Source organism: Nerophis ophidion, linkage group LG21 (assembly GCF_033978795.1).
Source record: "Nerophis ophidion isolate RoL-2023_Sa linkage group LG21, RoL_Noph_v1.0, whole genome shotgun sequence".
Classification (NCBI taxonomy): Eukaryota; Metazoa; Chordata; class Actinopteri; order Syngnathiformes; family Syngnathidae; genus Nerophis; species Nerophis ophidion.
In genome coordinates this window covers 46,876,822-46,896,939 of record NC_084631.1, presented here as the reverse complement: position 1 = coordinate 46,896,939, position 20,118 = coordinate 46,876,822, and the positions used below count along the sequence as shown (strand labels likewise).

Below are 20,118 nucleotides of genomic sequence, written 5' to 3'. Positions count from 1 at the left end.
GGACTTGCTGGTGTATGGCTCCACTGCTCTAGAGTCCAGTGGAGACCTGCTTTATGCCACTGCATCCCAGGCTTTGTATTGGACTTGCTGATGTATGGCTCCACTGCTCTAGAGTCCAGTGGAGACCTGCTTTATGCCACTGCATCCCAGGCTTTGTATTGGACTTGCTGATGTATGGCTCCACTGCTCTAGAGTCCAGTGGAGACCTGCTTTATGCCACTGCTTCCCAGGCTTTGTATTGGACTTGCTGATGTATGGCTCCACTGCTCTAGAGTCCAGTGGAGACCTGCTTTATGCCACTGCATCCCTGGCTTTGTATTGGACTTGGTGATGTATGGCTCCACTGCTCTAGAGTCCAGTGGAGACCTGCTTTATGCCACTGCATCCCAGGCTTTGTATTGGACTTGCTGATGTATGGCTCCACTGCTCTAGAGTCCAGTGGAGACCTGCTTTATGCCACTGCATCCCAGGCTTTGTATTGGACTTGCTAATGTATGGCTCCACTGCTCTAGAGTCCAGTGGAGACCTGCTTTATGCCACTGCATCCCTGGCTTTGTATTGGACTTGGTGATGTATGGCTCCACTGCTCTAGAGTCCAGTGGAGACCTGCTTTATGCCACTGCATCCCAGGCTTTGTATTGGACTTGCTGATGTATGGCTCCACTGCTCTAGAGTCCAGTGGAGACCTGCTTTATGCCACTGCATCCCAGGCTTTGTATTGGACTTGGTGATGTATGTCTCCACTGTTCTAGAGTCCAGTGGAGACCTGCTTTATGCCACTGCATCCCAGGCTTTGTATTGGACTTGGTGATGTATGGCTCCACTGCTCTAGAGTCCAGTGGAGACCTGCTTTATGCCACTGCATCCCAGGCTTTGTATTGGACTTGCTGATGTATGGCTCCACTGTTCTAGAGTCCAGTGGAGACCTGCTTTATGCCACTGCATCCCAGGTTTGTATTGGACTTGGTGATGTATGTCTCCACTGCTCTAGAGTCCAGTGGAGACCTGCTTTATGCCACTGCATCCCAGGCTTTGTATTGGACTTGGTGATGTATGGCTCCACTGTTCTAGAGTCCAGTGGAACCTGCTTTATGCCACTGCATAACAGGCTTTGTATTGGACTTGCTGATGTATGTCTCCACTGCTCTAGAGTCCAGTGGAGACCTGCTTTATGCCACTGCATCCCAGGTTTGTATTGGACTTGGTGATGTATGTCTCCACTGCTCTAGAGTCCAGTGGAGACCTGCTTTATCCCACTGCATCCCAGGCTTTGTATTGGACTTGGTGATGTATGTCTCCACTGCTCTAGAGTCCAGTGGAGACCTGCTTTATGCCACTGCATCCCTGGCTTTGTATTGGACTTGGTGATGTATGGCTCCACTGCTGTAGAGTCCAGTGGAGACCTGCTTTATGCCACTGCATCCCAGGCTTTGTATTGGACTTGCTGATGTATGGCTCCACTGCTCTAGAGTCCAGTGGAGACCTGCTTTATGCCACTGCATCCCAGGCTTTGTATTGGACACTGTGAACCCACACCAAACAAGAATGACAAAAGATATTTCGAGAGAACACCCGCACTGCAACACAACATAAACACAACAGAACAAATACCCAGAACCCCTTGCAGCACTTACTCTTCCGGAACGCTACAATATACACCCCCCGCTGCTACCCAACCCCGCCCACCTCATTTTTATTTTATTTTTGAATTTATTAGCCTGTGGAAAAAGTTAATGTTGATATTTACCTCAGAAGGTTGCAAATAGAAAAGAGGCATTCATTTTTTTAATTAAATTTGATTTAATATATCACTGTTTTTTGAAAGTTGAGTTTGCACTATTACGTTCTATAAGCTCTGCCTGTTCCATGGGAGGAAGCCCAAATACCCGGAGGGAACCCATGCAGTCCCGGGGAGAACATGCAAACTCCACACAGAAAGATCCCGAGCCCGGGATTGAACCCAGGATTACTCAGGACCTTCGTATTGTGAGGCAGATGCACTAACCCCTGTGGCACCGTGCTGCCCTATTTAAGCCTTGCTTGTTCAATATTCAATGCAAAACTTGTTTGGGTCCCTATTAAAAGGTTCATTTGTTCACTTTTAAATTTTGGCCCACTCTGTATTTGAGTTTGACACCCCTGGCTTAGATGCAGCTGCTTGGCCATGGAAACCCTTTCCATGAAGCTCTCTGCGTACTGTACGTGGGCTAATTGGAAGGTGACATGAAGTTTGGAGCTCTGTTGCAACTTACTGTGCAGAAAGTCTTTGCATTACGCGCTGCCCCCTTTTAGTGAGTTTACATGGCCTCCCACTTGCTGGCTGAGTTGCTGTTGTTCCCAAACTCTTGACTTTTCAGGTGGCATCCTATGGCAGTTCCACACTGGAAATCACTACTGAGCTATTGAGAGCCGTCCCAATAAAACTGACATAAATAATGAAATGGGCATTCAAAGGTTTAAAATACAATTTTAAATAATAATGACATGTTAGTTATTTCTATTTAAGCTGAAGTTTGAGAGAGTTGCACAAAAAAAGTACAAAAAAGTCTGAATCTTTGTTTACCCCCTCCCTCCCTAAGGACTTTGTTAGTGGTGCTACTTTACTGCCCCAGAGGGTTCAAGCATTTATTTCAAATAAATAAACAGTATCATTGGGATTAAGGTCTAACAGAAATGTGTATAAAAATACAGTTTGAAGGACTTCAATCCTATTTCATGGTAAAGTCTAGTTTACTTAAATCAAAATATATATTTTGATTTATATTTAGTAAGCATTCTGTCAGATTTGCCACATTGCTTAGTTAAAAAAAAAGAAGCTTTTAATTAGATTGTGTATTCATACATTTGGTACCACTTTAGTATGGGGAACATACACACCATTAATTAGTTGCCTATTAAAGTAACAAATACTTCATTACAATTATTTGGACACTTGGAAACATATAAAGGGTCAGGGTTACTAATAAGCAATTAGGATTCAAGTACCTATAATTGTCACACACACACTTTAGGTGTGGTGAAATTTGACCCGTCCCCTTGTTCACCCCCTGGGAGGTGAGGTGAGGAGAGCAGTGAGCAGCAGGGGTGCCACGCCCAGAATCATTTTTGGTGATTCAACCCCAATTCCAACCTTTGATGCTGAGTGCCAAGCAGGGAAGTAATGGTTCCCTTTTTTTAAATAGTCTTTGGTATGACTCGGCCGGGGTTTGAACTGACACCTACCCATCTCAGAGCGGACACTCTAACCACTAGGCCACTGATTAGCTTGTTAACATTGATTGCACAGTACAGAACATATTCCCTACCATTGACCACTAAGTGCTAACACCCCAATAAGTTGTTTAAGTTCAGGTCCACGTTAATCAATTCATGGTAAATGGCTTACTGGTTGTATAATAAGGCCAGGCATTAATAATGACTAATTAAGAGCCAATATGTACAAAACCTGTTTCCATATGAGTTGGAAATGGTGTTAGATGTAAATATAAACAGAATACAATGATTTGCAAATCCTTTTCAAGCCATATTCAGTTGAATATGCTACAAAGACAACATATTTCATGTTCAAACTCATAAACCTTTGGGGTTTTTTTAAAATGATCATTAACTTTAGAATTTGATGCCAGCAACACGTGACAAAGAAGTTGGGAAAGGTGGCTATAAATACTGATAAAGTTGAGGAATGCTCATCAAACACTTATTTGGAACATCCACAGGTGTGCAGGCTAATTGGGAACAGGTGGGTGCCATGATTGGCTATAAAAACAGCTTCCAAAAAATGCTCAGTCTTTCACAAGAAAGGATGGGGCGAGGTACACCCCTTTGTCCACAACTGTGTGAGCAAATAGTCAAACAGTTTAAGAACAACCTTTCTCAAAGTGACATTGCAAGAAATTTAGGGATTTCAACATCTACGCTCCATAATATCATCAAAAGGTTCAAAGAATCTGGAGAAATCACTCCACGTAAGCGGCAATGGCCGGAAACCAACATTGAATGACCGTGACCTTCCATCCCTCAGATGGCACTGTATCAAAAACCAACATCAATCTCTTAAGGATATCACCACATGGGCTCAGGAACACTTCATAAAACCACTTTCACTAAATACAGTTTGTCACTACATCTGTAAGTGCAAGTTAAAGCTCTACTATGCAAAGCCAAAGCCATTTATCAACAACATCCAGAAACGCCGCCGGCTTCTCTGGGCCCGAGATCATCTAAGATGGACTGATGCAAAGTGGAAAAGTGTTTTGTGGTCTGACGAGTCCACATTTCAAATTGTTTTTGGAAATATTCGACATCGTGTCATCTGGACCAAAGGGGAAGCAAACCATCCAGACTGTTATCGACATAAAGTGTAAAAGCCAGCATGTGTGATGGTATGGGGGTGCATTAGTGCCCAAGGCATGGGTAACTTACACATCTGTGAAGGCACCATTAATGCTGAAAGGTACATACAGGTTTTGGAACAACATATGCTGCCATCTAAGTGCTGTCTTTTTCATGGACGCCCCTGCTTATTTCAGCAAGACAATGCCAATCCACATGCAGCACGTGTTACAACAGTGTGGCTTCGTAAAAACAGAGTGCAGGTACTTTACTGTCCCGCCTGCAGTCCAGACCTGTCTCCCATGGAAAATGTGTGGCGCATTATGAAGCGTAAAATAGGACAGCGGAGACCCCGGACTGTTGAAGGACTGAAGCTCTACATAAAACAAGAATGGGAAGAATTCCACTTTCAAAGCTTCAACAATTAGTTTCCTCAGTCCCAAACCTTTATTGAGTGTTGTTAAAAGAAAAGGTGATGTAACACAGTGGTGAACATGCCCTTTCCCAACTACTTTGGCACGTGTTGCAGCCATGAAATTCTAAGTTAATTATTATTTGCACAAAATGAGTTTGAACATCAAATATTGTAGCATATTCAACTGAATATGGCTTGAAAAGGATTTGCAAATCATTGTATTCTGTTTATATTTACATCTAACACAATTTCCCACTCATATGGAAACAGAGTTTGTACTAATTTGCATTTAATAAGCAACTAATTAATGGTTATGGTTATCCTCACCTAGAGGTGGGGTTTATATGTGTATATATATATATATATAATTGTTTTTTTCCCCATGTAGTGGAATGTTTACATGCACCAAATATTGCTTCTTTTGACTTGCAATGTTTACTTGTAGCAAGAAGGAAGTGACATTATTAAAGCAACATTGAAGTGAAACTTCCAGGTCTGCTTGCTCAATAGCGGGCAGTACAGTCTAGTTCAGTACAGTCACAGGATGCAGAGGGTGTGATGTTACATTGGGTGAAGTGCGACGTTTGATCCAGAAGTGTGCAGTTCCGCTGGCCGGAGAGAACCTGAGACAAAGTGAGTATTGCAAGCTGACAGATGTATCACTAAACATCACTGCTTGTCCTGCAGATGCTGCGGTCAGCGTGTGGCTCTCATTTGCGGCCTTGGTCTCCTGTAAAGTTCCATGTCCTGACAGAAGCGTCTGCTCCGACCATGCTACGTGTTGCCAGACGGAGCAGGGCTACAGCTGCTGTCCTTACCCCAAAGTGAGTTCACACACCAAGTGGTGTCAAAGCGTCGCCGCCTCATCCCCTTGGATTCTTCCAGGCTGTGTGTTGCCCCGACTTGGCCAACTGCTGCCCCCGGGGTTCCAGTGCAACTTGGCCTCTCAGCTGTGTGAGCGAGGCACCGAGTCGTGGAACAACCCGCCGTTGTTGACGAGACAGGCTGCTGTGGAACCCCGAGTCACCCCACTTCTACCCGTGTCTCACACCAGGAACCTAAAAAAGGTAAGTCTTTAGACCAGGGGTGTCAACGTACGGCCCCCGCGAACAGGTTGACTAAGTATAAAAATTCACCGGAAATCTTTGACACCTTGTTCAAACACTGATAACATCTATGAAACAGACAAGAAGCAAGGAATCATGCAGGGACACAGTTACATTTGCCTCAATTGTTTGGTCTGTATTCTAGTTACAGATCCAAAGTACTTTCTAAAAGTGCACCTCGCGTGCTTCCTCTATTTATTTGGGAGCTCCTTGGTTACATCACTGAAGCTGTCACTGAGGCAAGGGGTCATCTCGACAACTCAGTTAGGCACAGGATATGATGATACAAAAAGGCAAATGTGTTGACGCTGGTGATATCGCCTCGTCTCTGCTCTGTCTGCGTTCAACCTAGGCAGTCAGTAGGCCGAGTCTGGACACAACACTGATACCAGACGGCTGGCGATCTTTTGGATTGCCAGCTTTGTGCAGACAAAGAAAAATACAGAAAACAACTATAGCGATATCCCTTAAGCATAAAGTTGTGTGATAATATACACATGATTATTCTAACAATGAAAGAAACAGCTGTTCTAAATACTCATTTTTATACACTTGGCTTGCTCGCTTCTTTGTGCTGAGACTCTTATTTTGTTAGCGCAGGCAGGATGGAGCAGTCTTTGGGCTTTTTACGGGAGGTAAGTCAGGGCCTCCATGGGGCCCTGGGCCAAATTAGATGTTGGGGCCCTCTATTTCTGCCAATAATATTGATTGTTGATGATTGACACACCTACTATAAAGTCATTGCGGCTCTGCCAGGGTTGTTGACATGATCCTATTGTCAGGCTGGCATGTCTTTACACATCACAGGTCATTTATAAAGTTATGGGGTGGCCCACTTAAGAACATAAATAATAGCAATGAATGAAGGAATGATGTCCAGAGTGCCACATATACTTCCTAATCTTAAAATGTAGAAAACATTCAGCTACAAGACTGGCCTGGGGTTGAACAGTCCAAGTGATAAAGCTTTGTATTGACAGTTTGAGTTTAAGTTTATTTGGAACATGCCAGCATACAACATGATACATCACACATACAACATGATACATCACACATACACATGATACATCACACATACAACATGATACATCACACATACAACATGATACATCACACATACAACATGATACATCACACATACAACATGATACATCACACATACAACACGATACATCACACATACAACATGATACATCACACATACAACACGATACATCACACATACAACATGATACATCACACATACAACATGATACATCACACATACAACATGATACATCACACATACAACATGATACATCACACATACAACATGATACATCACACATACAACATGATACATCACACATACAACATGATACATCACACATACAACATGATACATCACACATACAACATGATACATCACACATACAACATGATACATCACACATACAACATGATACATCACACATACAACACGATACATCACACATACAACATGATACATCACACATACAACATGATACATCACACATACAACATGATACATCACACATACAACATGATACATCACACATACAACATGATACATCACACATTCAACATGATACATCACACATACAACATGATACATCACACATACGACATGATACATCACACATACAACATGATACATCACACATACAACATGATACATCACACATACAACATGATACATCACACATACAACATGATACATCACACATACAACACGATACATCACACATACAACACGATACATCACACATACAACATGATACATCACACATACAACATGATACATCACACATACAACATGATACATCACACATACAACATGATACATCACACATACAACATGATACATCACACATACAACATGATACATCACACATACAACATGATACATCACACATACAACACGATACATCACACATACAACACGATACATCACACATACAACATGATACATCACACATACAACATGATACATCCCCCATACAACACGATACATCACACATACAACATGATACATCACACATACAACATGATACATCACACATACAACATGATACATCACACATACAACATGATACATCACACATACAACATGATACATCACACATACAACATGATACATCACACATACAACATGATACATCACACATACAACATGATACATCACCCATACAACATGATACATCACACATACAACATGATACATCACACATACAACACGATACATCACACATACAACATGATACATCACACATACAACATGATACATCACACATACAACATGATACTCACACATACAACATGACACATCACACATACAGCATGATACATCACACATACAGCATGACACATCACACATACAACATGACACATCACACATACACATGACACATCACACATACAACATGATACATCACACATACAACATGATACATACAACATGATACATCACACATACAACATGATACATCACACATACAACATGATACATCACACATACAACATGATACATCACACATACAACATGATACATCACACATACAACATGATACATCACACATACAACATGATACATCACACATACAACATGATACATCACACATACAACATGATACATACAACATGATACATCACACATACAACATGATACATCACACATACAACATGATACATCACACATACAACATGATACATCACACATACAACATGATACATCACACATACAACATGATACATCACACATACAACACGATACATCACACATACAACACGATACATCACACATACAACACGATACATCACACATACAACACGATACATCACACATAACAACACGATACATCACACATACAACACGATACATCACACATACAACATGATACATCACACATACAACATGATACATCACACATACAACATGACACATCACACATACAACATGACACATCACACATACAACATGATACATCACACATACAACATGATACATCACACATACAACATGATACATCACACATACAACATGATACATCACACAGTACAACATGATACATCACACATACAACATGATACATCACACATACAACATGATACATCACACATACAACATGATACATACAACATGATACATCACACATACAACATGATACATACAACATGATACATCACACATACAACATGATACATCACACATACAACATGATACATCACACATACAACATGATACATCACACATACAACACGATACATCACACATACAACACGATACATCACACATACAACATGATACATCACACATACAACATGATACATCACACATACAACATGATACATCACACATACAACATGATACATCACACATACAACATGATACATCACACATACAACATGATACATCACACATACAACATGACACATCACACATACAACATGACACATCACACATACAACATGATACATCACACATACAACATGATACATCACACATACAACATGATACATCACACATACAACATGATACATCACACATACAACACGATACATCACACATACAACACGATACATCACACATACAACATGATACATCACACATACAACATGATACATCCCCCATACAACACGATACATCACACATACAACACGATACATCACACATACAACACGATACATCACACATACAACATGATACATCACACATACAACATGATACATCACACATACAACATGATACATCACACATACAACATGATACATCACCCATACAACATGATACATCACACATACAACATGATACATCACACATACAACACGATACATCACACATACAACACGATACATCACACATACAACATGATACATCACACATACAACATGATACATCACACATACAACATGATACATCACACATACAACATGATACATCACACATACAACATGATACATCACACATACAACATGATACATCACACATACACATGACACATCACACATACAACATGACACATCACACATACAACATGATACATCACACATACAACATGATACATCACACATACAACATGATACATCACACATACAACATGACACATCACACATACAACATGATACATCACACATACAACATGATACATCACACATACAACATGACACATCACACATACAACATGACACATCACACATACAACATGACACATCACACATACAACATGATACATCACACATACAACATGATACATCACACTACAACATGATACATCACACATACAACATGACACATCACACATACAACATGACACATCACACATACAACATGACACATCACACATACAACACGACACATCACACATACAACACGATACATCACACATTACAACATGATACATGCACACATACAACATGATACATCACACATACAACATGATACATCACACATACAACATGATACATCAACATACAACATGATACATACAACATGATACATCACACATACAACATGATACATCACACATACAACATGACACATCACACATACAACATGACACATCACACATACAACATGATACATCACACATACAACATGATACATCACACATACAACATGATACATACAACATGATACATCACACATACACATGATACATCACACATACAACATGACACATCACACATACAACATGACACATCACACATACAACATGACACATCACACATACAACATGACACATCACACATACAACATGATACATCACACATACAACATGATACATCACACATACAACATGATACATCACACATACAACATGATACATCACACATACAACATGATACATCACACATACAACATGATACATCACACATACAACATGATACATCACACATACAACATGATACATCACACATACAGCGTGATACATCACACATACAACATGATACATCACACATACAACATGATACATCACACATACAACATGATACATCACACATACAACATGATACATCACACATACAACATGATACATCACACATACAACATGATACATCACACATACAACATGATACATCACACATACAACATGATACATCACCCATACAACATGATACATCACACATACAACATGATACATCACACATACAACACGATACATCACACATACAACATGATACATCACACATACAACATGATACATCACACATACAACATGATACATCACACATACAACATGACACATCACACATACAGCATGATACATCACACATACAGCATGACACATCACACATACAACATGACACATCACACATACAACATGACACATCACACATACAACATGATACATCACACATACAACATGATACATACAACATGATACATCACACATACAACATGATACATCACACATACAACATGATACATCACACATACAACATGATACATCACACATACAACATGATACATCACACATACAACATGATACATCACACATACAACATGATACATCACACATACAACATGATACATCACACATACAACATGATACATACAACATGATTACATCACACATACAACATGATACATCACACATACAACATGATACATCACACATACAACATGATACATCACACATACAACATGATACATCACACATACAACATGATACATCACACATACAACACGATACATCACACATACAACACGATACATCACACATACAACACGATACATCACACATACAACACGATACATCACACATACAACATGATACATCACACATACAACATGATACATCACACATACAACATGATACATCACACATACAACATGATACATCACACATACAACATGATACATCACACATACAACATGATACATCACACATACAACATGATACATCACACATACAACATGATACATCACACATACAACATGATACATCACACATACAACATGATACATCACACATACAACATGATACATCACCCATACAACATGATACATCACACATACAACACGATACATCACACATACAACACGATACATCACACATACAACATGATACATCACACATACAACATGATACATCACACATACAACATGATACATCACACATACAACATGACACATCACTCATACAGCATGATACATCACACATACAGCATGACACATACACATACAACATGACACATCACACATACAACATGACACATCACACATACAACATGATACATCACACATACAACATGATACATACAACATGATACATCACACATACACATGATACATCACACATACAACATGATACATCACACATACAACATGATACATCACACATACAACATGATACATCACACATACAACATGATACATCACACATACAACATGATACATCACACATACAACATGATACATCACACATACAACATGATACATCACACATACCAACACAGATCACATCACACATACAACATGATACATCACACATACAACATGATACATCACACATACAACATGATACATCACACATACAACATGATACATCACACATACAACATGATACATCACACATACAACATGAACATCCACATACAACATGACACATCACACATACAACATGATACATCACACATACAACATGATACATCACACATACAACATGATACATCACACATACAACATGATACATCACACATACACATGATCATCAACATGATACATCACACATACAACATGATACATCACACATACAACATGATACATCACACATCAACATGATACATCACACATACAACATGATACATCACACATACAACATGATACATCACACATACAACATGATACATCACACATACAACATGATACATCACACATACAACATGATACATCACACATACAACATGATACATCACACATACAACATGATACATCACACATACAACATGATACATCACACATACAACAAGATACATCACACATACAACATGATACATCACACATACAACATGATACATCACACATACAACATGATACATCACACATACAACATGATACATCACACATACAACATGATACATCAACACATGACTACATCACACATACAACATGATACAATACAACATGATACATCACACATACAACATGATACATCACACATACAACAAGATACATCACACATACACATGATACATCACACATACAACACGATACATCACACATACAACACGATACATCACACATACAACATGATACATCACACATACAACACTGATACATCACACATACAACATGATACATCACCATACAACACGATACATCACACATACAACATCGATACATCACACATACAACATGATACATCACACATACAACATGATACATCACACATACAACATGATACATCACACATACAACATGATACATCACACATACAACATGATACATCACACATACAACATGATACATCACACATACAACATGATACATCACACATACAACACGATACATCACACATACAACACGATACATCACACATACAACACGATACATCACACATACAACATGATACATCCCATACAACATGATACATCACACATACAACATGATACATCACACATACAACATGATACATCACACATACAACATGATACATCACACATACAACATGATACATCACACATACAACATGATACATCACACATACAACATGATACATCACCCATACAACATGATACATCACACATACAACATGATACATCACACATACAACACGATACATCACACATACAACACGATACATCACACATACAACACGATACATCACACATACAACATGATACATCACACATACAACATGATACATCACACATACAACATGATACATCACACATACAACATGATACATCACACATACAACATGATACATCACACATACAACATGACACATCACACATACAACATGACACATCACACATACAACATGATACATCACACATACAACATGATACATCACACATACAACATGATACATCACACATACAACATGACACATCACACATACAACATGATACATCACACATACAACATGATACATCACACATACAACATGATACATCACACATACAACATGACACATCACACATACAACATGACACATCACACATACAACATGATACATCACACATACAACATGATACATCACACATACAACATGATACATCACACATACAACATGACACATCACACATACAACATGATACATCACACATACAACATGACACATCACACATACAACACGATACATCACACATACAACACGATACATCACACATACAACATGATACATCACACATACAACATGATCATCACACATACAACATGATACATCACACATACAACATGATACATCACAATACAACATGATACATACAACATGATACATCACACATACAACATGATACATCACACATACAACATGACACATCACACATACAACATGACACATCACATACAACATGATACATACAACATGATACATCACACATACAACATGAAACATACAACATGATACATCACACATACAACATGATACATCACACATACAACATGATACATCACACATACAACATGATACATCACACATACAACATGACACATCACACATACAACATGACACATCACACATACAACATGATACATCACACATACAACATGAACATCACACATACAACATGATACATCACACATACAACATGATACATCACACATACAACATGATACATCACACATACAACATGATACATCACACATACAACATGATACATCACACATACAACATGATACATCACACATACAACATGATACATCACACATACAACATGATACATCACACATACAACATGATACATCACACATACAACATGATACATCACACATACAACATGATACATCACACATACAACATGATACATCACACATACAACATGATACATCACACATACAACATGATACATCACACATACAACATGATACATCACACATACAACATGATACATCACACATACAACATGATACATCACACATACAACAAGATACATCACACATACAACATGATACATCACACATACAACATGATACATCACACATACACATGATACATCACACATACAACATGATACATCACACATACAACATGATACATCACACATACAGCATGATACATCACACATACAACATGATACATCACACATACAACATGACACATCACACATACAACATGATACATCACACATACAACATGATATCATACAACATGATACATCACACATACAACATGATACATCACACATACAACATGATACATCACACATACAACATGATACATCACACATACAACATGATACATCACACATACAACATGATACATCACACATACAACATGATACATCACACATACAACATGATACATCACACATACAACATGATACATCACACATACAACATGATCACATACAACATGATACATCACACATACAACATGATACATCACACATACAACATGATACATCACACATACAACATGATACATCACACATACAACATGATACATCACACATACAACATGATACATCACACTACAACAGATACATCACACATACAACACGATACATCACACATACAACATGATACATCACACATACAACATGATACATCACACATACACATGATACATCACATACAACATGATACATCACACATACAACATGATACATCACACATACAACATGATACATCACACATACAACATGATACATCACACATACAACATGACACATCACACATACAACATGATACATCACACATACAACATGATACATCACACATACAACATGATACATCACACATACAACATGATACATCACACATACAACATGATACATCACACATACAACATGATACATCACACATACAACATGATACATCACACATACAACATGATACATCACACATACAACATGATACATACAACATGATACATCACACATACAACATGATACATACAACATGATACATCACACATACAACATGATACATCACACATACAACATGATACATCACACATACAACATGATACATCACACATACAACATCGATACATCACACATACAACATGATACATCACACATACAACATGATACATCACACATACAACATGATACATCACACATACAACATGATACATCACACATACAACATGATACATCACACATACAACATGTACATCACACATACAACATGACACATCACACATACAACATGACACATCACACATACAACATGACACATCACACATACAACATGATACATCACACATACAACATGATACATCACACATACAACATGATACATCACACATACAACACGATACATCACACATACAACATGATACATCACACATACAACATGATACATCACACATACAACATGATACATCACACATACAACATGATACATCACACATACAACATGATACATCACACATACAACATGATACATCACACATACAACAGATACATCACACATACAACACGATACATCACACATACAACATGATACATCACACATACAACATGATACATCACACATACAACACGATACATCACACATACAACATGATACATCACACATACAACATGATACATCACACATACAACATGATACATCACACATACAACATGATACATCACACATACAACACGATACATCACACATACAACATGATACATCACACATACAACATGATACATCACACATACAACATGATACATCACACATACAACATGATACATCACACATACAACATGATACATCACACATACAACATGATACATCACACATACAACATGATACATCACACATACAACACGATACATCACACATACAACACGATACATCACACATACACATGATACATCACACATACAACATGATACATCCCCATACAACACGATACATCACACATACAACATGATACATCACACATACAACATGATACATCACACATACAACATGATACATCACACATACAACATGATACATCACACATACAACATGATACATCACACATACAACATGATACATCACACATACAACTGATACATCACACATACAACATGATACATCACCCATACAACATGATACATCACACATACAACATGATACATCACACATACAACATGATACATCACACATACAACATGATACATCACACATACAACATGATACATCACACATACAACATGATACATCACACATACAACATGATACATCACACATACAGCATGATACATCACACATACAGCATGACACATCACACATACAACATGATACATCACACATACAACATGATACATCACACATACAACATGATACATCACACATACACATGATACATACAACATGATACATCACACATACAACATGATACATCACACATACAACATGATACATCACACATACAACATGATACATCACACATACAACATGATACATCACACATACAACATGATACATCACACATACAACATGATACATCACACATACAACATGATACATACAAACATGATACATCACACATACAACATGATACATCACACATACAACATGATACATCACACATACAAACATGATACATCACACATACAACATGATACATCACACATACAACACGATACATCACACATACAACACGATACATCACACATACAACACGATACATCACACATACAACACGATACATCACACATACAACATGATACATCACACATACAACATGATACATCACACATACAACATGATACATCACACATACAACATGATACATCACACATACAACATGATACATCACACATACAACATGATACATCACACATACAACATGACACATCACACATACAACATGATACATCACACATACAACATGATACATCACACATACAACATGATACATCACACATACAACATGATACATCACACATACACATGATACATCACACATACAACATGATACATCACACATACAACATGATACATCACACATACAACATGATACATCACACATACAACATGATACATCACATACAACATGATACATACAACATGATACATCACACATACAACATGATACATACAACATGATACATCACACATACAACATGATACATCACACATACAACATGATACATCACACATACAACATGATACATCACACATACAACATGATACATCACACATACAACATGATACATCACACATACAACATGATACATCACACATACAACATGATACATCATACACATACAACATGATACATCACACATACAACATGATACATCACACATACAACATGATACATCACACATACACATGACATACACATACAACATGACACATCACACATACAACATGATACATCACACATACAACATGACATCAACATACAACTGATACATCACACATACAACCTGATACATCAACACATACAACATGATACATCACACATAACAACATGATACATCACACATACAACATGATACATCACACATACAACATGATACATCACACATACAACATGATAACATCACACATACAACATGATACATCACACATACAACATGATAATCACCATACAACATGATACATCACACATACAACATGAACATCACACATACACATGATACATCACACATACAACAGATACATCACACATACAACATGATACATCACACATACAACATGATACATCACACATACAACATGATACATCACACATACAACACTGATACATCACACATACAACACTGATACATCACACATACAACATGATACATCACACATACAACATGATACATCACACATACAACATGATACATCACACTACAACATGATACATCACACATACAACATGATACATCACACATACAACATGACACAATCACACATACAACATGACACATCACACATACAACATGATACATCACACATACAACATGATACATCACACATACAACATGATACATCACACATACAACATGATACATCACACATACAACATGATACATCACACATACAACATGATACATCACACATACAACATGATACATCACACATACAACATGATACATCACACATACAACATGATACATCACACATACAACATGATACATCACACATACAACACGATACATCACACATACAACATGATACATCACACATACAACATGATACATCACACATACAACATGATACATCACACATACAACATGATACATCACACATACAACATGATACATCACACATACAACATGATACATCACACATACAACATGATACATCACACATACAACATGATCACATCACACATACAACATGATACATCACACATACAACATGATACATCACACATACAACATGATACATCACACATAAACATGATACATCACACACATACATACATGATACATCACACATACAACATTATACATCACACATACAACATGACACATCACACATACAACATGACACATCACACATACAACATGATACATCACACATACAACATGATACATCACAACATTACATAACATGATACATACAACATGATACATCACACATACAACATGATACATCACACATACAACATGATACATCACACATACAACATGATACATCACACATACAACATGACACATCACACATACAACATGATACATCACACATACAACATGATACATCACACATACAACATGATACATCACACATACAACATGATACATCACACATACAACATGATACATCACACATACAACATGATACATCACACATACAACATGATTACATCACACATACAACATGATACATCACACATACAACATGATACATCACACCATACAACATGATACATCACACATACAACATGATACATCACACATACAGACATGATCCATCACACATACAACATGATACATCACACATACAACATGATACATCACACATACAACATGATACATCCACACATTACAACATGACACAGATCACACATACAGACATGACACATCACACATACAACATGATAATCTCACATACAACACGATACGATCACACATACAACATGATACATCACACATACAACATGATACATCACACATACAACATGACACAGGTCACACATACAACATGACACATCACACATACAGCATGAT

At 37.6% G+C, this 20,118-nt stretch overlaps 1 pseudogene; it reads left to right on the top strand.

Moving 5' to 3' along the window:
* Window positions 1-890: 890 nt before the first annotated feature.
* Window positions 891-20,118, top strand: part of LOC133539529 (keratinocyte proline-rich protein-like) — a 43,405-nt pseudogene continuing 24,177 nt past the window's right edge.